At 52.7% G+C, this 27,581-nt stretch overlaps 1 pseudogene; it reads left to right on the top strand.

Annotated features, from left to right (window-relative positions):
- Positions 1–713: 713 nt before the first annotated feature.
- On the top strand, positions 714–17,060 carry LOC119107324 (myotubularin-related protein 8-like; annotated as a pseudogene).
- Positions 17,061–27,581: the final 10,521 nt, after the last annotated feature.

The following is a 27,581-nucleotide window of genomic DNA, read 5'->3' as shown; positions in this document are numbered from 1 at the left end:
CACTGCATGTCTGTATCATATGTATTGGCAAATACTTAGGTACACTTGTTAGTTGTCCAGTCTGCAAAAAAAAATATTTATGATTGCTGCTAGTCAAAATGATTGCAACATACACAAATTATCACTGAAATGAATATATACTGAATATGCTGAATCAGATAGAATACACACCAAGTACTGGCCTAGATGATAGTTCAATATCAGGATAATTTTGATGTGTCCTGAATGAGGCAGACCCATATAATGTTACCAGATATACTGCCATATGGTTCAATAATTGATCACACTTCAAAAACTCCATACCAGTATCATGTGTGCATATCTTATTTCTGTGTTAATTGCTGGACAGAATTGTCACATTGAGGTTATGAGTGTGTAAAATCATCAGAAAGATATTTTGATTTCTTTAGTTATTTACTAGCTGCTAAGCAGCACTTCATTGAGGCATAATTTCTAACATAAGGTTTGCAACCATTTGCTATGATAGGATGGTATAGCATGCACCAAAAAGCACACATCCATGTGGCATTGCATGACATTTAGTTTTTTTTCCCATATACTGCTGCTCTCCCTATTTTATCTGACATAGTTGGCAGTCCCATTGGCCCCCTTTCTGCCAACTAGCTGAGCATGGAGTGTAAAATGGCCACCTACTCCTTTTGCAGCAGTGCTGCCAGCTTCAAGGTCCTCTCACAGTAGCTCATCTTTTTGGGATATGCCTGCAGGATTTCCAGCATATTTTTTATGGAGATATGGTCAGGAAGACCCTGGAACTGTTGTCCCGGGATCACTGATGGGTCCATTAGTGCCACCATTGGGCTCTCTGTGGCATGTGAGTGGGCATGCTATCTTGTGTGCAGATGAAGGCTGCCTCATCAGAAGCCATTTTCTGGTGATTTGTGGTGTGTGTGTTGGTCCCTTGTTGCTCCAAATGACCTCTTTACGGTTGTCTTTTCCCCCAATTGTTACATCATTATGCTTCAGCACAGCTCTCGCCCTCGCATCTTGCTATTTTATTTTTACTGAAGTGTGACTTATGTGACCCCTTTGTATGCTGTAGGGCCTACTGAGTGATGCTACAGTAAACAACAGTGATAGACATCTCCCAGCCCCTGTTTGTGAATTTGACTCTCTGGTCTCCCTTCAGGGCAGCTTTGACATTGACAGTTTTCACCACCTGGCTTGCCTGTGGGTGCTGGCTGGAGTATTTGTTGTCATCAAGAGATCCTCCATGTCAAAATATGCTTCTTCCTTCTTGGCTGACTCTGCCCTGGACTATTCACATGACTCACACATGTGTGCCTTACTGGGAGAGGCCCTTTTAATAGAACCCATGTCTGCTGTTCCACCATGACAGATATCTGTGGCCTGTTAAGATAAGTGATTTGTTGAATGATTTGCATCTGTTGCTCAAGGAGTTCAAAAAATGCACACCATGTTTCATTCTTGCTTCACATAATCATTAAAAGTGTTAAAGGTGGAGAGCCAAATGTGCTGATGGATGATGAGAAAAAAATGTATGAAATGCCTTGTCCATTAAGAATGGTGAGCAGTGCCAGAAGACCATGTGTTATAGCTGCTTTACTTTGTTAGGAATGACCACTAATGGAGTTTTTGTTGAAGGTGGCTGACATTTCATGTTTCATAATCAAACCATGTGGTGAGTGGTTAGGAGCTGATTATTATCTGTTATTTTCATCTAGCACACCTAGAAATAACTAGAAATTATGTTCTCTGTAATCAGTTATGGCTACAGGTTGAACTGCAAGATCCACATAAATGGGTCACTACCTGAAGTCTGTGACCTATGGGCCTTGTCCAGGAATGACAGCCCTGCTTCCATTGTTGCTGGGCATCATAATATTGTTTGAGGTGCACAGTTCGCATAAATGGGGTCTCTTGTCATCGAGGCACAGTAGAAATACATCTGACTCCAACCTTTTCAGTACAATTTCAACTGGAATCTTTAAATCACTTATTTCAAGCTAGTCAGAGAGAGAGAGAGAGAGAGAGCGAGAGAGAGCGAGAGAGCGAGAGAGAGAGCAGGAGTGTGAGGCGCGCCACGCAGCGAGCATCCGGAGTCCGGCCCGCGCCAGCCAGTGACGCCGAGCCTGCCACTGCCCGCAGGGTCGGTGGGTTGCAGGGGGTCACCGTGGACCAGTTCCTCAAAGGCGTCGGGCGGCAGCTGTCTCAGCTGCTGCCCGGCAACAACGATGTGGAGACGGGGGTGCGCGACCAGCAGCAGACGATGGAGATCATCAAGAAGCCCAAGGTGGGTGGGGGCCGCTGCTCCCGGTTCGCGGCGGGCCGGTGCGCCGGCTCGGTCGCTCGAGGTCTGCCCGGCCGGAGGGTGGGGCGGGGCGCCGGGCGTGGCCTGCCGCTGTCGCCAGTGCCAGGGTGACTATGTCGTACCTGTCTGACGGCGTTACCAGTGTGCGATCTGGCCTACAGATGTGTGCCTGGTGCCCCCCCCCCCCCCAATATCCCAAGATCCCATATGCATGGAAGCTTATGGGATCCTAGATCCACCCTTGGGATCCAGGTACATCTCTGCTGGTTTATACAACTGATGCAAACTACACCGGAGACTTCTACTTCATGCTGTAGTGAGTGCGCGCAGGAAACGTGTGCTGTTGTTCCTGAAATTTGGTAGAATTGATAGTTTTTTCGGATATGCGACGATTTTTCAACTAACCTTTTCTTTTGTCTAAATCCTGGAGTTAATGTTGAATTTTTATAGATGCTTTGTTTACAGAAGAAATTGAATGCGGTCTGTGCGACAGTTTTGTGCCGCGCACGTGTAGTCGTACAAGCACACATGCCTGTTCCATCCATCGTGTTGCACCCCAGTGGCGTAAGGTGAGGCGCCTCGCGTGGTCAGAGCCCATGCAGTGCGGTGGCGTCATGCGCGGGCCGGCCCAGTGAGCCCCTGGTGGGCGCCTAACGGACGCGCCGCGCCGCAGGTGGAGAAGGTGCGCATGCTGGAGCGCTTCACCGCCGCGGAACCGGCTCCGGGGACCCTCTACCTCACCGCCACCCACCTCATCTTCGTCGACCCGCGCAACAAGAAGGAGACTTGGGTGAGCTGGCCCGCTATGGCACGAGGGACGGGGGCTTTAGGCAGCCGTGCAGCGTGCTTTGACAGGAGGGGAAGGGCAGTCGGGCTTGATGATAGTCCATGTCGTGCCATTGTTTATATGCGATCACAGGTAGGGTTGTGAGATGGCGTGTCCGCAGGCGCGCCGACATTCCCACGTAGCTTCCTGCTTGCACGCCTCGTTCCTATTCCTAAGCTGTGTTTTGTAAAACTGACCCTGGTGAGATTGTTAGTGATAATATTCTGCTATTTTAACGGTTCACTTCGATAGACGTGTAGGCAACAACAAACGCCTGGTGATAGCGTCGGGCGCCACGGCGTTTCCCGTTGGTGTTGCCGCGCCCGCCCCGTTTCTCACCGGCTCGTGACCCCGTGGCCACTGCAGGCTGTTGTGGCGCCAGCGTGCCTGGCAGCGGCGCGCGGCCGGCGGCGCCGTTCCGGCGTCGCGCCGCGCTGCTGACGGACGCGGTCGGTCGCGCCGCAGATCTCGCACATGCACGTGGGCTCCGTGGAGAAGCTGCCGCTGACGCCGGGCGGCTCGCCGCTGCTCGTGCGCTGCAAGAACTTTCCGCTCGGCCACGTTCGTGTTTCAGCGCGAGCCCGACTGTCACGACATCTTCACGTCGCTGCAGCAGCTGTCGCAGCCAGGGTGCCGTGCTCTACCGGCGCCGGCCTCGGTTCGGCGGCGCTCAACGCCGTGCATGCAGGCTCATTTGCGTTTGGTGCCGCTTGAATTCGCTGGACGTGAAGTTGTTCTATTTCTGGCGATGAGGATGGGAGGTTGTGGGGTACGTCATTTGACCCACGTGTTCGGACGCCCGACCGTGGAGGCGAAGGGCTGTGATCGTGCCACGCCTGGTAGATATCGGCATTGAAGCGTGCCCCGACACTTCCAAACATCCGCGCTTGATGAACTCGCTAGTACTTAGCACGTGACGCCGTTCTCTGCTGCCTGACGCACTGAGGCTCGCCTACAGCCAGCTCTGCACCGGTCTTTGGTACTGCGCCTCGACCGTGTGCTGGGCCTTGGACCCTGACGCTCCGCCGCCGTTCTAGTGGACTGGAAGACCTGTACTGCTTCCACTTCACGCCGCGCAGCACGGAGCTGCGCCAGCCCGACGGCTGGGACACGTACGACCTCAGCGACGAATTCAGGTCAGTGCCGGCTCCGACCAGCTCATCACGCCGGCGCCCCAGTCTCTGACCTGTCAATCATGTGGCGGCTCCCTGGTGGCGCCGTCTGTCCGGTCCCGTGCTTATTAAAGCTGATCATGAAGTGTTTTCACGTAGTTTACGTGCATAATTCATGGCGTCATAAGGCCACGTGTCACATTTCGCGGTCATTGCGTTCAGTGGCGTGCATTGCACAGGAAACTCATTTGGTGAGGCATGCATCACAATTAACGGCCGGTTGCTGGCGGCCTCTGGCGTCCGGCGTCCGGCCGGCTGTAAGGAACGCCGCGTGCCCTGCGGCAGGGCGGATGGGCGTACCAAACGACGTATGGGCGCTGACGGACATGAACGCTGCATACGAGGTGTGCGACACGTACCCGTCGCTGCTCTGCGTGCCGGCCGCCGCCAGCACGGCCGTCCTGCTCGGCTGCTCGCGCTTCCGAAGCAAGGGCCGCCTGCCGGTGCTCAGCTACCTACACTCGAATCAGGTGGGCGCTTGACTGCCACCGCCGCATCAACTGCGTGCGTCGCTGGCAGTTGTCGGGCAAGACGTGCGCCTCTGGTCCTTTGGCAGTTGTCGAAACAAAACATGACTCGCTGTGCTGTGGACCAGTCAGATGTCCAGTTCGGCGCGGTGGGCACAACGTGGCGCCAGGGAGGCGCGTCTCGTGATCGCGTGATTGGTGGCGCGCGCATGCCGTCGCCGCCGCGCTGCTCGTGCAGACGTCAGTCAGGCAGTCGCCGGGGGCGGCCGGTGACCGGACGCGTGCCGCCGGGCCGCTGACCGGACGCGCCCTGCGCTGTCGCAGGCCAGCATCTGTCGGTGCAGTCAGCCGCTGTCCGGCTTCAAGGCGCGCTGTCTGGAGGATGAGCAAATGCTGGAGCTGCTACGCGGCACCAAACCCGTCAGAGAAGCTGATGTATGTCGTGGATACGCGGCCCAAGGTGAGTGAACCGCCCGCGGGGGACGTGTGACATGGGTGACATGTGAACGGGTGATGTGTTGACACGGGTGATGTGTGCTGCGGATGACGTGTGACGTGTGCTGTGCGTGACATGTGCTGCGGGTGACATGTGACGTGGGTGACGTGTGCTGTGGATGGCATGTGAAGTGGGTGGGCATGTGCTGCGGATGATGTATGCTGCGGATTACATGTGACGTGGGTAACGTGTGCTGTTGATGACGTGTTAAGTGAATGACATATGCTGCGCATGACGTGTGACGTGGATGACGTGTGCTGTTGTGCGGCGCTTGACAGAAGGGGAATTCAGTGAGTATGTCGTAATGAGGCTAGTGGGACATACAGAGCGAACGGTTGGAATCAGTATGCACGATCTTGGGTTGCGTGTTCTCCTGTCACATTTGCGAACCGTGACCAAGGGGGATGGGGAGCGGGCGGGCACAAGGCTCACCGAGCCTTTTGCCCGTTTCCTGTTGATTTTTGCCATCAGTTGATATGTGAAGTCGCTTGAGCATCCGACTATGAGAGCCTGGTCTATCTTTTCCCCGTGGTTTGCAGATCAACGCTATGGCAAATAGAGCGTCAGGGAAAGGCTACGAAAACGAGAACTTCTACCAGAATATCAAGTTCTACTTCTTCGGCATCGAAAATATTCATGTTATGCGAAATAGCTTAAATAAACTGGTGGAAAGTAAGTGCCCGGTTTTTGGATATGGCCATATGTTTGATAGTTTGAAAGCTCTTGGCAAGAAGCTAATGTTTTGTCTTTGTCGTCAGCTTTATAAGAAATATAAGGCTACGATGCTTTGTTTGTGCACTCCACTAAACTGGCGGCTCAAAAAGACCTCACTAGTCCGGATGAATCAAATCATCGTATTCCACAAATCGACCAAAGTCTCCACCAGGGTCGCGTACCTCCCAGGGGACATCCCGTTCGTCAGAGTCGTGACAATGCATCGTTGCCAGACGATTGCCATATTGGCGCCGGATGCCGCCGGCCGCGACCGTCCCCCGCGGTGCCGCCGCCGCCGCCGCTGACCGCCCCCGCCCGCGTACCCGGCAGCCTGCGAGAGCAAGACGTCGGCCATGTCGACGTTCCTGTCGGGCCTGGAGTCGAGCGGCTGGCTGCGGCACGTGCGCTCGACGCTGGAGGCGGCGCAGTTCGTGGCCGCCTCGGTGGAACAGGGCGTGACGGTGCTGGTGCACTGCAGCGACGGCTGGGACCGCACCTCGCAGACGTGCGCGCTCGCCGAGCTGCTGCTCGACCCCTACTACCGCACCATCCATGGCTTCCAGGTGAGCGGCAGATGGCGCTCGCCGCCCGCCACCGCTCCTGCGGCAGCCGGGGCACAGCTAGCGGTTCCCTCGGCAAAGCCCGACCAGTCTCCCTGGACTGGCGGCTTACAACGATCGGACCCTATTGCAGGGAGACCAGTCTGCCACAGGCCTTGGGCTTGTTTTGTCACGTTGGTGTGCGTCGTACTGCACGTATGTGTGCTGTTTTCTTCCGCTCGGTGGGCTGGGCTGTGCGTTCCGTGAGCGGCGGTCAGCTCTGACGGCTCTGGCCTCCGCCGCCCGGCAGGCTCTGATCGAGAAGTGCTGGCTGGCGCACGGTCACAAGTTCACGGACCGCTGCGGCTTCATCCAGCAGGACCCCAAGGAGATCTCTCCCATCTTCACGCAGTTCATCGGTGGGTGCACATTGCGGAGATCGTGACTCAGTGTCGTGATTGTTACCTGTGACGGCTAAGCGCTGCTCCCTGTTGTTCTATATGTCCTACTGCGAGATCCCCGCTACAGGAGCGTGGGGCCCGGCCGCTGTCTGTTGTCGTGTCCTTCCAAAACCGAGTCCCGCTGTCTCGGCTTGTGCGCAGCTGGCACATCCGTGTCATGCTCCACCTCCGCTTCTGACGGCTGACGTCCTACCGTGACCCTGCGTCAGTCGGTGTCGAGTGTCTAGTATGTGTGTGGGTGTGGGTGTGGGTGTGGGTGTGGGTGTGGGTGTGGGTGTGGGTGTGTATGTGGGCGGGTGTGGGTGCGGGTGTATGTGTGGGGGGGAGGGGGTGTGGGTGTGTTGTGGGTGTGAGTGTGGGTGTGTTGTGTTCAGTGCCGGATTGAATCAGCAAATGTAGCTCAACTCCGACCGCGTGCCTAGTCAGCGTCGAGTTGAGTCAGCAGCTGTAGTCCATCTCCAACCCTGTGTTAAGTCAGTGTCGAGTTGAGTCAGCAGCTGTGGTCCACCTCCGCCTCAGATGCGGTGTGGCAGCTGAGCCAGCTGCAGCCCCAGGCGTTCCAGTTCAACGAACGGTACCTGCTTACCCTGCACGACCACGTGTTCTCGTGCCAGTTCGGGACGTTCATCGGCAACTGTCACAAGGACCGGCAGGACCTGCGGTGAGTCGGCAGCGGGTGACGGCGGTCGAGGGCCCGGCGGCAGGCGTGGCCTGCCCCGCCGGCGGAACCCGGGACACGGCCGGCGGCCGGACGCGGGGTGTATGGGTTGAAACACCGCCGAGCTCGCTGCTGAGAGAATGACCGCAAGTGAAGTAACGCTTCACTTCCGGACGGCGGCGAAAGTCTTTGACATGGGCTTGTTAACGTACTTGGTGGGGCATTGGCTTCCGACCTTGTCTTCGTTTACCCCGCGCCTTCCACATGCACGGTGTTCCCCCTCCAGATCTCCAAGAGAACCCCCGGAGAACGCTGGCCCTCCTGACGCTGCCGTTGTTGCCTTGCCTCAGGCTGTCGGAGCGCACGTACTCACTGTGGGGCCTCACGGCACAGCACCTCAGCGAGTACACCAACGCGCTGTTCGACCCCACGCGCTTCCCGGGCGCGCTGAAGGTCGGCCTGCCGCCCCAGGTTGTCCGGTGAGTGTCCGCTGGCTTTGCGGACCGCGGGCCCCGGGTGGGGCGAGCGTGTGCTCGGAGGCGTGGTTTGGCGTGCCGCCAACCGAGCGTCGTCGGCGGCGAGCGTAGCCCCCGCGGGGCTCGGGTCTTGCTCTTATGCGCTTTGAGTCGGATGTTGCTGCGCTCCTGGTCAAAGTCGCGTGCTTCGTCGTTAATACTGAGGCTGGAAAGTGCCCGTCAACGTCCATGTAACCAACGTTTGTTTTGGAGGTTGTCAGATCCAGTTGCCAGTTGAGGAGGCAATTCTTGTGACTAAGTTAAAAGAAAAGCTACTGGGACGAAAATCTATGCACGACTCTGTCGTCGTGCTGCCATATTGGTGCCTCTCCGGATGGAGCGCAGGACCGTACCGTGACCGATAACAAGCAGCTAACTTCACGTGCCCGTTCGCCGCGCGCTGGCCAGGTTCTGGCGCGGTATGTACTCCCGCTTCGAGTTCGGCGTGCATCCACGCGAGTGCCTGCTGGAGGTGGCCAACTACCTGTCGGACCACAACCAGTCGATGCGGGACCATATCCGCCTGCTCGAAAAGGTAGGCGGCGGCTCTGTCGTGATGGATCAGGGTCCCTGGCCCGTGGGTAGGATAAGTTAGTGGTCGGGTCTGCCGTCGCTGACTCGAGGTCTGCGGTCCGTTTGTGTAGAGATTAGGCTTTCAGGCGTGCCGACCTCAGGACACGGCGGCGTCTGCTATAGCCACCCGCCTGGAGAGCAGTGCGCTTGTCTGTATGGGGCCGGTAGGGGAGCTTCGTCCTGGGTTCGGCTCGATCGGACGCCATTTGTGCGGCCCGGAGCGGACGGCCGCCGTCGCCGCTCCGGGCGGGCGTGTGGCCAGCCTGCTGTTGTTTCTTGTGGCCCGGGGCTGCAGACGTGTGGAGACCGGGAGCGGGCGGCCGCCGTCACCGCTCCAGGCGGGCGTGTGGCCAGCCTGCTGTTGTTTCTTGTGGCCCGGGGCTGCAGACGTGTGGAGGCCCGGAGCGGGCGGCCGCCGTCACCGCTCCAGGCGGGCGTGTGGCCAGCCTGCTGTTGTTTCTTGTGGCCCGGGGCTGCAGACGTGTGGGGACCCGGAGCGGGCGGCCGCCGTCGCCGCTCCAGGCGGGCGTTGTGACCAGCCTGCTGTTGCTGGTGGCCCGGGGGGGGGGGGGGGGGAAGGGGCAGGCGTGCGAGCTGTCGGCACGCTCCGGGCCGACGCCGCGTGCGTGACCGTTCGCGGCGCGTTGCAGCGGATAGGCCAGCTGGAGAGTCGACTGAACAACGCCGATCCGGAGAGTGGCGAGAGCGCCGACGGCGCCGCCACTGCTGACAAGCTGGCCGATCGGCGCCACATCAACGACCAGGTGAGGCCGGTCCGGTCCAGTCTACCGAGCAACGACCAGGTGAGGCCGGCCCGGCCCAGCCTACCGAGCAACGACCAGGTGAGATCGGCCCGGCCCAGCCTACCGAGCAACGACCAGGTGAAGCCGGTCCGGTCCAGCCCACCGAGCAACGACCAGGTGAGGCCGGTCCGGTCCAGCCTACCGAGCAACGACCAGGCGAGGCCGGTCCGGTCCAGCCTACCGGGCAACAACCGGGTGAGGCCGGTCCGGTCCAGCCTACCGGGCAACGACCAGGTGAGGCCGGCCCGATCCAGCCTACCGAGCAACGACCAGGTGAGGCCGGCCCGGTCCAGCCTACCGAGCAATGACCAGGTGAGGCCGGCCCGGTCCAGCCCACCGAGCAACGACCAGGTGAGGCCGGCCCGGTCCAGCCTACCGAGCAATGACCAGGTGAGGCCGGCCCGGTCCAGCCCACCGAGCAACGACCAGGTGAGGCCGGTCCGGTCCAATCTACCGAGCAACGACCAGGTGAGGCCGGCCCGGTCCAGCCTACCGAGCAACGACCAGGTGAGGTCGGCCCGGCCCAGCCTACGGGCAAATGTGCCCTCTGGCAATGGCCTGCACCGACGCCGGTGGTGCGTGGGGTGCGGGTATTGCCATCTTTTAGAGCCGGCCAGTTAGAGTGACGGCGAATGACTTGGTCACGAATCACGAGGGCGGCGATTTGCGGCGCAACATTCGCGTCACGGGCGCTGCAGTACAAAGCCCAGCCCCGCATTTGAAATTGGTTATCTGAGAAAGCCTCTTGTTGCGATCAGCCAGCTGCTTTTTTTCTGGAGAGAAGCTGTTGATCCTGATCCTTCAAACATGATGAGAAAACTGTGACGTAAAAACTCTGGAAAATTTTACATTAATTGTAGGGCTCCTTTTTATGTTGTGATTGTGTGATCGAATACATCGGTGGGTTGTTTTTTGCGTGGGACTAGAAGTGAAGCCCACATTTAGCTGACTAGTGGACATGGGATCAGCGGTTGTCCGCGTTTTTTATGGTATTGTTATCATCTGATCGTAGAAACTGCGGTAGCTTTCAGTCTACAAGAAGCAGTGCACCACAGACGATGCATTCATATACATCTAATACCATCAGATCGCAAACGGATATGCCCAAGGTGTGCTCGGCTAAAGAGGGGCATCGTGCATTGCGTGAAAATAAACCCCATGGTTACCGGCCGGGGCATGGCTTAACGATAACATTTAACGACGCAAGCAAACTGAGTGTGGATTTTGGCTGATGAATGCGCGCGTTTCACAAAAGAGAACCGTAGGATTGGGTTGCCTCTAACCCGCCCGGTTTACCTCAGTTTGTTCAGTTTGCCTGCGATGTCATTTGATGTCATTTTACAGCTGATGCTACTCTTTCGATTGTACACGTCTGCTAGTAATTTAACCTGGGTGCTGCCGATCTATTGGTTTTAGATGTCGGAAGGATTCATTCCTCCGTTTTTTGCTTGCAAATATTTGTTCATTGTTTTTGATCGGAATGCCTGGGCGGTAGATCAAAGTGACTGTTTGACTGGCATTGTCTGTGCTGGGCTGGACGGTGACCTCGCCGGGCCGGCGGTGACCGTGTCCGGGTCGACAGGTGAACGCCAATCTCCAGCTGCCGCCGCTCAGCGTCGATCAGCTGACTCGGGAGCTGTACTCGGTGGCCGACGACTGGGTCTCGCCGCGGGGTGTACGCGAGTGCAGCTGCACCACCTCATTCGACCACTTCAGCAAGAAGGTGAGGGGGCGCCGACCGCCACGCTTGGGTCGGTGCGGTGCCGGTGCTGTTGTCAGAGCCAATGCCAGTGCCAGTGCCAGTGTCGGTGCCGGTGCCGGTGCCGGTGCCGGTGCTGTTGTCAGAGCCAGTGCCAATGCCAGTGCCAGTGCCGGTGCCGGTGCCAGTGCCAGTGCCGGTGCCGGTGCCGGTGCCGGTGCCGGTGCCGGTGCCGGTGCCGGTGCCGGTGCCGGTGCCGGTGCTGTTGTCAGAGTCAGTGCCAGTGCCAGTGCCGGTGCTAGTGCTAATGCCAGTGCCGCCGTGGAGTAACTGGATAGATCCGTTGCCGACTGGGCACGGATATGACTACTGGGTACCTCATTGGCCTACCACAATGGCTAACGCATAACGCATATGCACCAACTAGTGTGTAGCGTTGTTGTAAAGATCGCAAACCTTTTAACGGCGATGAAGCATTTGTTGTGTGGAGCTTAGCCGGTGTGCTCTCGTATTAGGTAAAAGTCGGCCCGGAAATCAAAACGCTGGTTCATCGACTGCCGCTTCTGTCGCACACGAAATCCACATTTGTGTGGGAAGTTCGCACTGTGCCGGTGTCCACATGTCCGCATGAGGTGAGGTTGTATGCAGGGAGGGGGGGGGGGGAGGGGCGTGGCGAGCGTGCCAGCTGACCATGCGCCCGGCCGGGCAGTTCCACTGCTGGCGGTGCGGCGACATCTTCTGCCAGCGCTGCCTGGACCGGTGGCAGCGGCTGCCGGGCCACCTGCAGGGCTCGCGGCGCCCGTCTGTCGGCCCTTGCTACAGCTGCTCACCAACTCCCAGTCGGTCGACTCGCAGACCGCTGAGAACACGACTTCAAACCCCTGGCGACAGCGCGTCGGCGGCGCCGCGCCCCGGCTCCGCATCCGGCCGGCGCCACCCTCGACCCCTACTACCTCCGCGCGGCGGCGACGCCTGGTGACGAGCGGGAGGCGGCGGCGGTCGCGACGCGGCGTGTCCGACCCGGCGCCACCCTCGACCCCTACTACCGTCCGCCGGGCGGGCGACGCCTGTGCCAAGCGGGAGGCGGCGTCGGTCGCGACGCGGCGCGTCCCGACCGGCGCCTGTAGCCGCGTCGACCCGTTGGACACACTTCCGAGATCGTGGCAGGTTCGTCGGAGTGGTGGCTGCTCTCCCGGCACTCTTTGTGGTGTGCTCCGGCGCAAGGTTAAATCACAGGCTTACGCTTTGGACCGGCCAATCAGGCTACCTGCACCTCGTCGTAAAAAAATCATGCGCACCAAAATTTGAAATCAGGGCGCCGTAACCCCGGCGCGGCGGCGTCTGGACCCGCCTGCCCCGCCCGCGCAACACTGGTGCTTCGCTGACGTGTCCCGGCTGCCGAGAGAGCTGGCGGGCGACAGCCGGGCGACGCGGGACGGTGTGGGGTTCGTGCACGGTCGCCCGCCGGCGCCGGTCAGGGGTTGTGAAGGCCGTCTGCGGGTCGTGGGGGAGTCAGAAGGTGCAGCAGCGCAGCTGGTCGACAGGGCGCTGGAGGGGGGGGGGGGGGGGGGGGGGGGGAGGGCGGGGAGGGAGGAGGGGAGGCGGTGCCAGTCTCAGCGCTCTGTTCTGATAGTTGACTTGCGGCGGCGGTGTTGAGCACCATCTCTTCCGGGATCATGATGGCCTCGTATGAATTGCCTTTCTTGTCAGGGTTTCATTCTGACAATCTGTTTTTCCCATGTGGTTTTACTTACGAACATTTGGTTTCTTACGTCGTACCTGTCTTGCATTTCATTCTGGGTGGCGTTAGTGGACGTTGCTGACGTTATCCAACCAGGCACACCTGTCGGGAGGCGACACTCGTTCAGAAGGCAATGCCGTGGATTTTCTGATGTTTTTTTACGCAGAATGGTCGAGTTAGAGGGCCAAGGAGCAATCCTTGATGTACGGTTGGAGCAAAAAGGGATTCAAGTCCTGTGGGGCCCGCTGATCTGTGACCTTTGACCCGCGAAACTGGTGATGCGGCGTTTGCTGCTGAAACGATGCTTGGATCTCGGGCGGCGCCGACATTTGGAGCCGCTCCACCCGAGTGGTGCGATGCTGGAGGCGCGGCGCCTTTTCCCACACCTCTTGCCGTTATTGGGATGCATGTACATACCTTGTCTGTGCCCACGCGCCTGCTATGTCCTTTGGGACGGGCGCCGCCGATGTCTATCAGTTATGGGAGCCGGCTGGGCTCGGCTCTGTATAGGTGTGCACTTACCGACAATATGAGGGTCATCTCTGTAGCCTGGTTTGTCTCAATGATGCGTTTAGTCGAGACGTTGTGGGCAGGGACGGGGACGTTGTGGATGCATCGACCCGCCGGCCGGCGGGTTCTGCACAGGGGCTGGTCGGCAGCCACCCCAGGCTCGTCCGTGCTCAGCGAGGCCGCGGCTCTGCCGGCGCCCTGGTCTGGTCGCAGCCCCCAGCACGCCTCAGACGGCCATCTAGCCACGCGGCGTGCGTGAGCCGCGATGCAGGTCCGGCTCGCCGCCGGCCGCCACTGCTGGGCTTGTATCATCTGTGATGTTACCAAGGAGTTATCCGAGGGTGCGGCATTCCGAGTGTGTCTATTGTCTATCTTGTTTAGCAAGGACTGTGCGCGAGTTTGCATGCCCTGCCGTATTAATGTGGTCTGGAAATAAACGACGCACAAGTGATCTAAGACGTGCGAAGAAGACCCCATTCAGGACAAGTGGGCGGCGTTATTTGGCTGGCGGGTTATCTGTCCAGCATTTTTTAACTGGACGTTTGTTCAGGCTTGAGTTCGACTCTAGCTAAATCACGAATTGGGTCGCGACCTTAATCACGAACTTGGTGCATTGACTCACGCCCTAACGGTGTTGGGGTGAGCCGCTAGCTGAGTCAGTTCGTCAGGAAAATACCGCTTTGAGCCACGAGCTGAAACACATCCTCTTTGAATTTCATTATCTGAATCGTAGGCGGATCGTTCTAGTAATGTCTTGTCGGTGAGCCATACAGGTAAAAGCAGAATGGTAACATGGTGAAGAAAAACGTCACGTCCCGAAAAACTTGCATGCCATTGCAGTGTGCTGAGATGAACGGCATGCCGCGTTAGTCGCTGAAATCGGCACATTTTTTTCTTAAGAGCTGTAACGCAAGCAATGGGTCTGAACTGAGCTGTATCAAACACGTTTTGGAACGGCTATGAGTTTAGCCGAATTGGATCCCATAATCTGTGAGCTGGTCTTGAACCGCTAAAAAATCTAGCATGCGCCTGCGTTTGTCACAGTCCACTTTCGCGGTCCCCTCAGCCTGCAAGTTTCCAAATTGTGTGTGTGCTGGTGGGCGGTTGTCACTGCCTACGTCACAAGAAGTAGCTTTGTAACATGACCGCCACGTGAACCGTTCGTATCACGTGAGGAAGCACCACGTTGTTCATGGGTCACTTACTGCAATGTATCTCTGATGCACTCTTGTCCTACTCTCAGCAAGGGTCGACTAGTATCAAGTCCCGAGGAGGGTAAACTCCAAAGGTGGCACATATAGTTCGGAACTTCATACAAGATGGCCTGCCCTGGCAAGCGAGAGGTTCTTTGTCTCTATCGTTGACTGTCGCCCCCCGCTCGATCCACCAGTGGGTCTGTTTCCCCTGACACGACAATGAACAGCAGGTTGGTCGGGTTCCGCGACAGAACTTCAAGGCTATGACTGCTAACCACTAAGCTTCCAAGATTGCCTTTCAGCGCAAACACTTATCCGCAACGAAGCTTTTAACAAAAATATTCACGTGACATTAGCTCGAATGCGAGAACTTCCATGAATGGACGTCTACACAACAAACCCATGCCGCCGAATTTCTAACGTGGATAACTTCGATGGGGTTGCCACCGCCAGCGCGGAACATATGCTTCGTGGTCCGAACATTGGGCTTCCTCCAGTGCTTATCGGAGCTGCTTTTGTTCAACCATGCCTCCTAACTTGAAAACCAAATCTTGACTCTGGTTGTTTGTGTTCGCATAAGCAATACTCAACAGGTACTTCTGTCTCAATTCAGCCGCGTGGGTTTTATACGGTAGGCGTTTATGCGTACGAAGGAATGCTGAACATGCGGTTTTGTATGAGAGGTTTTGTCGCGGGAAAAGAATTAGTCGTTAACATTTTTGCGTTCTACAGGAATTGTCAAATAAAAGCTTGGTCGCGGAGAAGTAAGTACCAACTCGTCAGTATCACTTATCACCAATTATAATTTACCCCAGTAAGGTCGCTAGCCTACGACAGGTTCGCAGTCAAGGCATGGATTCAGCGAAGATGATTTTTAGGGAATCGTTCAATCAGCTGCAAACAACGAAGTGTTAGACGAAGCCATACATCTCTGAGATAGTTTCTTAGGCAAACACGACATTGCATTTGCAAATTCCATTGACCTATGGTCACGTATGAAGGTCAGACCAAGGTAAAAGCAACCTATTTTTCCTCTAAGCCTGCCTTGAAGTAGTTTCGGCTGCTCATTTGAGTGTATCGATAATATGGACCATGTTATACATCTTCCGTAAACTTCATAAAGGTCAGAGTAAGTCAACGACCTAAAATGACCCAAGTCATCATTTTGTTTTCAGGAACATACCAACTACCGTAATCCTTGATGCTGATTCAACGTAAAAATCAAGATTGATATTTGTCACCGTCATGATAATTGTCACCATAGCCTTCTAAAGGTCAAATAAGGCGCTTCATCTGTTCTGATAACCAATGATTGGATGACATGTTCGGCTTCGGGTTCCACACTGTAGACCTTGTGCCGATTTTTTTGTACCTCGCCCTCTTCTTTGTGGAGGTTCGATGCTAGTCTGTGCCTTTAAAAACGATTCCTCCAGACTGACCCTGTGCTGAGGGCTAGCAACGTCGAGCCCTTCGGATGGCCAAAATGTCCCGGGCATCTTGCTGGCTCGCTTTGCTCGTTTTGACTTAAATTAAATTTGGTCATTCGAACATTGACATTGAAGCTGCGGTCTCAGGAATGATCAACTACCTTCGCCGATTTAATAAGATAATCCAGTCCAACTGAAGCCAATGAACGACCTCCCAAAGAACGAAGCCGTCTGGACGTGGGCTCATCTTCAGCAGCAAGCGCTGATGGAGCAGTTAACCTCAACGCGCCAATCCTAGCGTTATTTTGATCCCGGGAAGGAGACCATTGTCAGCGCTGACGCCAGCTGGTTTGGGATTGGTGGCTGCATACTGGAGCGTCGCGGCCAGCGACTCCAGCCGGCGACATCCTGCAGCCGCACGCTATCAGATGTCGAGAGCCGATGGCACAAGTCGAAACAGAGCCATTGGCAGTAACGTGGACTCGCCCGAAATTTCGCACGTTTCTCAGTGGACTTTCGAAAGTTAAGTTGGAAATGGATCACAAAGCGCTGACTCCGCTCATTAACATCAAGAGCGTGACTGAGCCGCCGTCGAGGTGCCAGTATACGCGGATGCGCGAAGTCGAGATACCTCAGCATTGCGTCAGTGTGATGAGAGACTTGCCTGCAACTCCAAAGAGGCTCGTGAAAATTATAAAGACGCAGCAGGAAGATTCCGTTTCACAGCAAGTGGCACAGCAGATTGTGCACGGCTGGCAAGAATCAGCCAAAGACGAAAACCTGGCTCCTCTTACGTGCAGAAACGGTCAACCGAGCATCCTTCACATGACATTTGGGCCGCTTAACATGAATGGACAGCGACTTATTGCTGCGACGCTACAGAGGGATATCCTCAACAAGCTGCATGATGACGGCCATTTCGGCCCTCAGCAAGTGTGACGACGCGCGCGCGCGCGCGTCGTCGTCGTCGTAACAGCGTTTGGTGGCCGACATGCCCAAAGAACTGAAGAGAGTACTTCACCTTCTGGCAGAGGAAGGCGCCAACACAATACAGGCAGCCGCTTTTGCCGTCAGTAGTACCAATAACTCAATGGTCGCACGTCGCAACGTGCGACATTTTCTCCCACGACGGCAGGGCTTGCTTAGTTACAGTGGGTATCCTGAGTCGTACCTAGAGATACAAGAGCTCCCTCAAACCACAAATTCTGAAGGCCTTCTCAACCTCTTAACGGTATTTCTGGTACGCTGAGCTCTGACGGAGGAACACAGCTCACAGCGCCTGAATGCAGGGAGTTGACAACGGCATAAGGATTTACCCACAGACTGTCTGGTCGTTCGCACACACTCAACTAACGGCGCGGCGGAACGCGCAGTGAGAACTGCTCTAAACGGGTAGTACGGCAGCGTGGTCGCACCCGACCGGGCTTAAATCGCCAGCCACTCCGATAGATGCAACAGGCATATCACCAGCTCTCCTCCTCATGGAGAAGACACCTACGAACCAGGCTCCCATGCACGGCTGCTGCAGATAAGAGGTGAAACGTCGGCAGCGCACAGACAGTGAGCAAAATGTAGCGAGCAGAAGGATAGCAGAAGAAAAAAAAAATAAAAACGGGTGACACGTTAATAGCGCAAGGGTATCCGTGTGCCCTGTCATATATGACGTGTCAAACTGAGAGACAGGAATACATAAAAGCAGGCATTCAAACTGCTTGACTTATTTGTGAATGTTTTCCTGCCACTAAATACCTATTTTATCAGATTAAAACACCTTGATGCTAATTTCCCGGGGCACTCTTGCTCAATCAGGGGCCCTGCAAGTATGCTATCATCGACCGAAAGGCTTATGCTCTGCTGGGTGGAGTGAGGAGGGCATGTGTAACCTGCCGGAATATTCGGAGCCCTGCCCAGGAACCCTCCAAAATGGTCTCGGTCTTCTTCATGATAGCCAAGACAAATATCCGCATTAGTCATTAGCCATCATCTCATACACCATTCGCCAGCCCGACCAGCCACCACAAGCTGACAAGCCGCAATTAACCATTGTAGTAAGTGCCGTCCTGAGTTTGATGTTATGTGATGGCCAACTTAATTGTTTTGCCATATTTTCCCCAAAATCCCCCATTTGTATGAAGCGTTGTCCTTGATTTCAATGATATTTGGCGACACCAACATAGCTGTTTCGCCATACCTTTTCCGAAACCCTCAGCCACAAACTTCATCCGTCCCGATAGCTCAGTTGGTTAAGGAGCCTACTCTGATTCACTTGTCCTGGCGGGGTGGTTTCGAGGCGCTTTTGGCGTTCGCAATTTGATCTCGACTGGGATGCCCTGTGCCAGGATGCCCTGAACTGGGCTGCCCTGCGGCGCCAAATTATGCCGCTAGCCTCATATTTTTCTTTCAATAGTGGAGGGGCGGGCGGGGCAGGGGTCTCAATTTTATGAACTATAGGGGGCCGAAAACAAAGGCCGGACAAACTCCCCCGTTTGGTCTCGCCGGATTTGCCTCTTTATTTTGATTGAATGCAATGAATGCTTTTCACCTCAAGTCACCTTAAATAATTATAAAAAGTATTTAATTGAAGCAGCATAGAAGTCATGCAGGGTTGTATCCAGGGAGCAGGCACTCGACGCAGACGGCTCTTCTGATCGGCACGTAAAGGCCGCCCCTTTAGAGGCCACCTTAGGGCGCCGATGGCGCTCTTCTGTGGCCGTCATGGCAGGCGGCACGCGTTTGCTCGAGGGGGGGGAGACTGGGTTAGCCATGAAGAGCTTAGGTCATTCCCATATTCCAGAGCTTTCACTTTAGCTTTACAAACCATGCATGTCTTGCGGCGCTAGGTATGTGAAGTTTTTGCATGGTTTATCCGCTCAGCTGTTACGATTTGTATCTCGTGGTGATAGTAACCATGACTTTTTGTTACAAGAGTGGCACGAGGACGCCACTACACAGACAGATCAAAGAAGATAGTATTTGTGTTATGGTCATCTTTTACCCTCTTTTTAGCATTCCAGCCAAAAAATTTAGTGGGGCCAAGCAAACATTGGGGGGGGGGGGAGAGGCCCTCACAAAATAATGCAAATCAACACCCGTGAGGGGTGGGCTCACAGAACAACCACTTCTTGGCGTAGGCCCTGCTCTTAGGACTCTCTCTCTCTCCCTCCCTCCCCCCCCCCCCCTCTCTCTCTCTCTCTCTCTCTCTCTCTCTCCCCCTTACTGTAGCAGCTGTTGTTCTCATCCCTACATGAGGTCATCATAAGATAAGGACGACTCAAGAAAGGAATAAATTCAAGACCCCTCCTCAAGGAATATTGGGTTCATAAAAACGGCTCACATTACCGTGCCGTAGCACCAAAAGCATTGTGCCTCAGCGATGCTGAAACAGCCGCAAACACGCAAATCATTTCGCTCACGCCGAAAGGTTGTTAAGCGATGAGCTTTTCTGCTGCATCCTACGTCCAACATATTTCGGACGTAAGAAGTACAGCCGCGTTCAGCATACTCTGTTGATTCAGTTAGCTGCGCTCGAACTTTGATTGCCATGCTCTAAGTACGAATGCTAAAAGGCACATAAATAGGAGAAAGTCGCAACCACGTCTAAGTGCTAATTGCAGCAAGATAACACAATTATCATAAAAGCTTTCACATGCCAACTAGTCTCGGATATATGAAACACTTAAAATTTGAAGGCGGCTTTAGTGTATAAAAGACATAAAATATGTCATCCTTCAACCAAAGGACGCTCTTAAATAAGAGTGTCATAGTTATTCTTGTTGTTACCTCACGGTGCAAGGACCCCTGATTTTTATGCATGTCGGAAAGAGTTGCAGTTAGTTCATATATCTCGTCTTTGGAGCAAACAGATGCCTTACCAGCCGTGGACGCAACACCACCCTATAAAAGTTTGAAATGCAACTTATAACACCATGCGGTAAATTGAACTTAAAGTGAAAGCCTATGATGAACGACCAGGCCTTCGAACCAACTAAACTCGAACGAACAGCAGGCTCGGCACTGCAAAAAGTTGTAAGCGGGTTCAGGTTTTTGCACATTTCAATCATACCAAAGAGAGGCATTTTGGAGTGTTGACAACTCCGAAGCTGAACCTAAGAAGCTGAGTTCAGTTGGGTGGAAAATCCGCGATCAGCTAGTCATCATCATTTCAAGTTTAACATAATCAGTTATTAGTTACCTAATTGGAAAATACTATTGGAGACATACGTATACTGCGCTCTTCGTGGAAGCCGAAAAATCCCACCACAGTAATTAAGTGGGAGGTTCGTAGCACAAAAAGGCATGAGAATACGTTGTGTTAGATAATGCGTCTTTACTACGAAATTCAACGAACCTGGCGCGCACATCACATTGATCACACTTATGACGAAACTGGCACAGAGTCGCTCCGTTTCTCTGCCTTTAACTCCATCAGAATGTAACAGATCCCAGCGTCAATGAAATGCCAATTAGCCGGTAAATTTACGAGCGTATGCCATGGTCTGTCCCGATGACACTATGCTCCCAAGTATCATGCGTGAAAGGCACAGATGCAGTTTTGGGGACTTAATCATGCCTGAAATGATGTCATTTTATTTACATCACTGCATCAAGAGGAGTCATTCACTGACACTTGATGATGGAGCCCGAATACGGTAAGCTGAAGAACCGGCTTGGTTCTAGAATCTGGGGTATATGTTTTTACACATTTGCGTCATGCACATTCGTATCTTTTCATTCAAACAAGTCGGCCAATCAATATATATGCTGCTTTTTGTAAAGTTGTATTTGCGACAATCATTGCTTTTGATGTCAGAGCATGCACAAAACAAGCTAGCAGCTTGAAAAAATATGTAATGCATCTGTAACGAATGGTAAATACCGTAGTTCATTTGACATGCCTTTTTAGTGTGGTCAGTCTGTGTTTCCATTTACGTATGTTGTCAGCTCTGTGATTTTTAGCAGTTTCACTGGAATCGAATATCCGAATTGCTTTCCTGATATGCCGTTAACGACCACCCTCTGTTTGCACATCTTTGCGACAACATTGTTTACTGGTTAAACACGAATGAAGGCTATACACTTGTCTGAAAATGGTTAATGCAACACCTTGCGTGTCTAGAATAGTTACACACGAACGCTATGTATGCTTACTTGTCACGTCCAGACACAGCAAGCGGACCTCACATGCGACTAAAGGTGACAAGATATAAACGATCCTGCGTTGACGCAATGGTAAAGAGCAAAATGCTTTCGAACCGTCTGATAATAAATTTACGTACTTTTCAGTGCTACGCCGACCCACTGTGCGAGAGAGGACCATCAAAGTCATCCACTTAAGTGCACGCTTCTGCGTCATTGCGTTGTGCATTGGTTTACTATGCACTATTTTGCAAAATTCCGAACGGAGATATGAAGAGCACGATGATGCCCAGGTAAATATGATCTGCCATCATGTGAATCTCTCTAGGTTGATGTAGACTTCAGTTTCTGGTTTCTTTTTTCTGTATTACCGTGAATAGGTTGAATGAATTAATCGGTAATGGTTCCGAATCAAGTTGTGGTCATGGAAAAGCTACAAGAATCCTCATGGAAACCGCAAATTGTGGTCATGGCATGGGTGGTGGTTGGTTTTGGTTTTATGGAATTTGGACAGGAAACTTCGCAACACGTGGCTGCTCCAGAGAGCAGTGATCAATGTGATGCAATATTTTCTTCCCAAGAGACTTTTCCGTGAAAAAAGACCATTCGGATAGCCGAAAAAGTCCTCCGAGATGTCACTCAGATCTGAAAGAGACAACCGGAGGGGTCCCAAATTACAGACACGCATACAATGTTGCGTGCTCCCCTCGACGAAATCACGGTAGTGAGCCTAGGATCTGCACTGATCTCATGACAGAGCCAGCGAAGGCCGAAAAGAAGAGAGAGTACAAAAAGGAATATCTCATGAACAACGAGGCAATCGCCACCACATCCTTCCCCTCGCTCCGTTCGCCATCCATCCTTCGCTCCATTGGCACATTTGAGCCCATGTCCAAGGAGCCCAGGGCATACTGTTTCCATTCTGAATGTTCTAAGAACCTTAGCGGAAAAAGCTTCTGGTGGTCACCTGGCAGGAATAGAGATAGGATCGCGACGAGCACGAGTGATCAACTCTAGGGTAGGGTTGGTTCTCAGAAGACGTTTTGCGGGCCTTTCCTGGGAAATTATTCCTACAAGCTATATTGGAATCCCTGGTCAAAGCAGTCAGTTTGAGTCTTCACTGCCCTTCTCAGGCCACATTTTCTGCCCAAGAGGCCTTTCCATGGAAAAGGACCATTCGGGTGCTCGAGAAAGTCCCATATGGTCCCCCTCAGATCTGAATGAGGCAAGTCAGCCAATCGCTCTTCGTTTGATCAGCTTACGTCAGCATGGGGTCTGGAAGAGGTTCTGATTGGCTTCAAGGACTGGCCCGTTTGAAGTGGACCCCTGTTAGAGGTAGGTTGGCTCATGGGTATGTTTCTACTCAGGTGCCCGCTTACCACTACTCCCAAACCAATACCAGGGGACCCGAGATTCCTCCCCCCCCCCTCAGGAGGAATATCTTTGTACCAAAGAGACCTAGCCACCTGGCCCCTCCTGCTCTGCTCCCCAAAGCCTCACTCAGGACAGCCCTCTTTGAGGTGGGCCCTTACAGATGTGGAAGGTTGAATGCCGACCAGGCGAAAACCAGTGTGCCCTACCCCTTTAAAGAAAATATTCCACATTTTTAAGATACTGAAGCAAGCATGAGCTATGATGAAATAACCTCACTTATAAGCATTGGTGTACTTTTAAGTGAAAAAGACGGCTTCGGACAACACAATTTATCTGTTTAGTAATTATGTCCTTGAATACGTCATTGTTTGATTGCGTCGTCATACCTTACACTGTCTGTGACGGGGTATTCCACCTTCGGGCGACAAAAGAGTTCAACGGAGCGGAAAGAAACTAAAGGAATAGGACTTTGGATCCCCAGACAGTAAGCTTGACTCCGGCAATTTGCACTCCCTTAAATGAAGGCGATATATTCTTGCAAGCGGTATGCATGGATTTGTTGAGACACATATATAGAATTGCTGTCATGTTCATTTATTTGAGATACAAGCGCCACCTAAGTCTGCAAGCTTCAGAAAAAGAAAAAGTTTTTTTCAAAAGTCTTTTTCTTTTCTTCGTTTCAAGAAAAAAGTCTCATCGCCAGAGACATGGCGTACTTGGTATTTTTGGCACCATAGATGGACATCTACCGAAACATGGAAAATCCTCACATGGCGCAACGGCACTGTAAGGTTAATTTAAAGGGTCCTGAAAGCTTTGGCACCTGGTTGTGAAGCTGTATGTGGCAAGGTATTTCAACGTACTCTGACAAAGGGCAGGTCATTGTTCTCGTAATAGGATTTATTGAAATACAATGCTGCCAGATGGCCTCACGACCTTTTGGCATCGCCTTTCCAGATTTGTGATACATAGGCAAGCCATGAAAAGTAATAAATCAAGTTTCTCATGATCTGAGCAGGCGCGCAGCCTAAAAGTAATCTTAAGAGAGAGCCGGATGCCTTCGACGGTCCTGTCTCATGAGACTGAGCTTCCTGTGACGACCCCTTTTTACCGTCCGCTGCTGCCCATGCTCGCATGGATCCCGGAGAAGCCTGCATGTGATTTTTGTGCTCTAAAGTTAAAGAGGCGCAGTGGGGTGGTCATTGGGAGCTTTGAAGGGGCTTTAGAGCCATTCCCCGCTTCTGGAGATCGCGAGTGCCTCCCCGCTAATTCTACCAGTTTAAGACACCCGTAGGGTTTCTTAAGCATAAAAACGGCCCCTGAGCCATCAAAACAGGATCCCAAGCCGAGCAACGTATCTCTAATTATAAAATTATAGCCCTATTTCTATTATGTATTTGCTCCACTGGAGATCGTCTTAATACCTGAATCTTAAGCGAGGGCTGCTCGGATTTCAAGACTCTCAGAAAAAGACACTTACCAAAACGAAAAACAACGGCAAAAAGGAGCCCTTTGACTGGAAGGACCCACATGGCTCGATTGGTGCCGTCCTGGACAAAGCCTGAATACGCCACTAAAGAAGCGTGGCCCCTCGGGCCCGAGACGGTCTTCATTGAAGTTCAAAACTCTGCGAGGGGCCGTGTTTTGCAGGCCAAAAATTTCGCAAGCAGGGCCTCTTTGGACCCATGTGAGGCCTCTTTTGGATTAAAGAATTTCAGGAGGACCCCGCATTTTGCCCACCTTCTTCCCAAAGCTGGGGGACGGCAACCCATGTTGGGAGGAGAGGGGGGGGGGGGGGGCTTCAGTCTCCCGCCAACTGAATAGAAAGCTACACCCCTGTTTAAAATAATATCACGGCAGCAAATGTGAAACAAGGGTGGCTTAAACGGTGTTGCATTCTTGCTTTTAAAGACAGTTCTTATTTCTAAAATCTAGAATTGACGAACATCTACAACGATCAGAATACTCAAAACGAATATATCTGAAAGAACACCTGTACATGGAATGTGAAGAGAAATACATCTGAAAAACGTCTGAATCTAGGATTTTTGGAAGGTATTAAAAAGAATGTATGGGAGCAGCATTCACAATTTTTCATATGCAACACCAGCCCCTGACTTTTTGAATGCGCTGAAGGCGAGCAGTCATCAGGATGGCGCCCAAGTCCCCATAATGTCACCGTAAGACGCATGGTGTGAATCGCCGCTCTGGCGCTCTTATTGAACCTAAGACGTTCCTGGGAATGAAAACTTCCAAGTTCTGACACAATTTTACAGTTGAAATACTAATCAGCACTGTGCTAACACGTTGTCAGTTTTCGCTTTTTTATCCTGAAAATTCACGGGGTTCATGCGCTGTTTTAGTTGCATTCATTTAATCCGATATCTTGCATTCGAACGTTTTCCGCATACGGCGCCAAATGTAGCTTTCTGGAGGCTCTGTTAGTGGAAAATCAGCATGACGCAGTATAACAGCGCCTTGGCCCACCTCAATGACAACGTACGGAGACGAGAAGAACACGCTGTCGTGGCGACCAGACTGGAGGTATTTGTTTGATAAAATGAAAATATACATTTCTGACCCATTCTCATCATAAAGTGAGCTCAACTGCCATGGACTGATATGCTGTGAATCTCCTCTTCCACTTACCGAAGAATTCGTGGTTGTCCGCACGCTTTTGTATCGAAACCTGGAAGTGAAGATTCTTTGTGAGAGCAGGTGATCTTTGTATAATCCCCATGGATCTTAACGGAAAACTAGGGCCTCGAGAGTGAAAAATGTGCTATACGAATACAAAATCATATTAATGTGTCATAATAGTTCGGAGAATCCAGAATGACGGTAGTTTGGGATTCATTATGCCAGCTAATGCCGAGGATTTTCCACACCCGAAGCACAAAAAAAAATGTTCTTAATCCTAACATTCTGGGAGCATATGGCGCAAAGTACAAGGTGAGCGCCAAAAATTCCTCTTCCATCTTATCAGCCAGGTGTACGCGATAAAAGCAAGAGGCGTGTGTTAAAGTTGTGCTGTTGAACATGATTAACGGCACTTGTTAGCATACAAAACAGTTAAAGACAATAATTTCACAGGGTGTGTTGACCTGCAAGTGAACTTACTTTGACAAAGTTTGAGGTTCCTAGGTCAAGACCTTTGGGTCAAATAAGATCAAATACTTAAGATAAGGTCAAGCTCCAAATTGGTGTCAAAGTGACTCAAAACCTAGATAGGTATTCTAAGGAAAAGGTCACTGGTGCTCAGTTAAGGTAAGTGACCTTGTTTGACCTTTCACAAGTCATGGCGATCAAAATCATACAAGAACGCTTTGATTTTTGCACTTCAGTGAACGTCAAATATTACGCTAGACAGTATGATCCTAAAACGAAATGATCACCTGGGTTGTGTTAGGTCAGTGACCTATTCAGACCTTTAAGAAGCCCGTGGAAGGCTGAAATGCGATTCCTGTTATCCATGCTCACTTTTCAGCCTGAAATGTGTCATTTTGTAATTTAATAAGGGTCCTAATTGGGCTTACCAAAGGCCTTTTCCAGACGTGAGAGAGCCCTTTCTATGTTCACGATAAACTCCACCCAGGCCTGACACGGACGTTTCTGAGCTTATGAAGGGCATTCCCTGTTCAGAAACGGGTTTTTGAGCCCACATTGGGCCTTTTCAGTCTGATCGGAAAGCTCTAGACATCACAATATTTCTATTGAGTAAATATGCTCCTCAATACGCTAGCGTTTGATTCCGTTAACGTACTTTGCACACAATTGATAGAGAGGCAATTGACAGTTATATCTGGACAGAGAGTCAGTTATACCTGGAGATCGTGCCCACGACCGTCGCGTATGAACGAATCGACGATTACATTGTTCTTGGCCCTGGTCGCTTCATAGCTATCGGAATTGCAGAATCTGAATGGTGTTGTTACGGCGTTATGGCCGCCTGGGTGACCTTGAAATACTCTTCCCCGAAATAGCCCGCAAGTCCTCGCTTGATTTTAGCTCAGAAAATGGACCGGTTTAAGCCTTAAGGAGGGCAGGGCTGTAAGCTGCACCAAGTGATCTTCAAGATTACTATTTCAGTTCGAAACCACAGACAAATGTGGAGCACTCCCTTCAAGATGGGCTCTCTATACCTTCCGTGATTACACATAATAGCCAAATCTCTTTCACAAATCCGACCACCTATTTAGGCCACCTGAAATCTGGGGCAAAATATTGTGTTGGCCTTTACCTCATGCATCGAGGGCAGTTTGCCCAGCGGATGCCACCACTGGCTTTCTGATCCTACAATGAGTCCATTCCGGACCAGAGCTGGGCCCTTTCCAGATCCCAACAATGAGATAAGTCTTTTGAAATTAAGTTCCCCATTTATCAGCCTTGCTGGGTCCCTACCTGACTTGGGACGAGTCGTTTCTAAATTTATGATGTATCCTTTTCAGACCTGAGAGCCCCTCTCAGGCGTGCTTAAACGCCTGAGAGGGCGTGCCTGAGAGGGGGTCCTCTCAGACCTGAGAGGACCCCTCTCAGGCTGAGAGGGGCCCTCTCTCAGCCTGCGGTGGGCGTTTTTCATGACCTGAGACGGACCCTTTTTGACCTTACGAGAGCCTTTTCTAGACCAGAGAGGGCCCCTACCACGTCAGAAGTGACATGAATATTTTCTGGCCTCGAAATATAACGTTTCCAGCCTAAGATTGGCCCTTCGCGGACTCGAAACGATTCCCTTCTGGGTTCAAGATAGCCCTTCGGGCCCAGACATGGGTCCTTCAAGTTTGGTTTGGGGATACAGTAAGCCAGTACTATCACATACTCGTGGACTCCGTCTAGACCACCTGAAATGATGGGGGGGGGGGCAAAAGTTAGTTTTGCCACACCTCAAAAGATCGGGGACACTTCTATCACGCTGCCAGCTCCCCCCCCCCTCCCCATGATTCGCCGCCCCTGCAATGCGACGAGCTCGCTCTATTTTATTCAATTT

Source organism: Pollicipes pollicipes, unplaced genomic scaffold (assembly GCF_011947565.3).
Source record: "Pollicipes pollicipes isolate AB1234 unplaced genomic scaffold, Ppol_2.1 Scaffold_6686;HRSCAF=7923_pilon_pilon_pilon, whole genome shotgun sequence".
NCBI classification, from domain to species: domain Eukaryota; kingdom Metazoa; phylum Arthropoda; class Thecostraca; order Pollicipedomorpha; family Pollicipedidae; genus Pollicipes; species Pollicipes pollicipes.
Note: the sequence above shows the minus strand (reverse complement) of the source record. Positions and strands in the feature narration are given on the sequence as shown.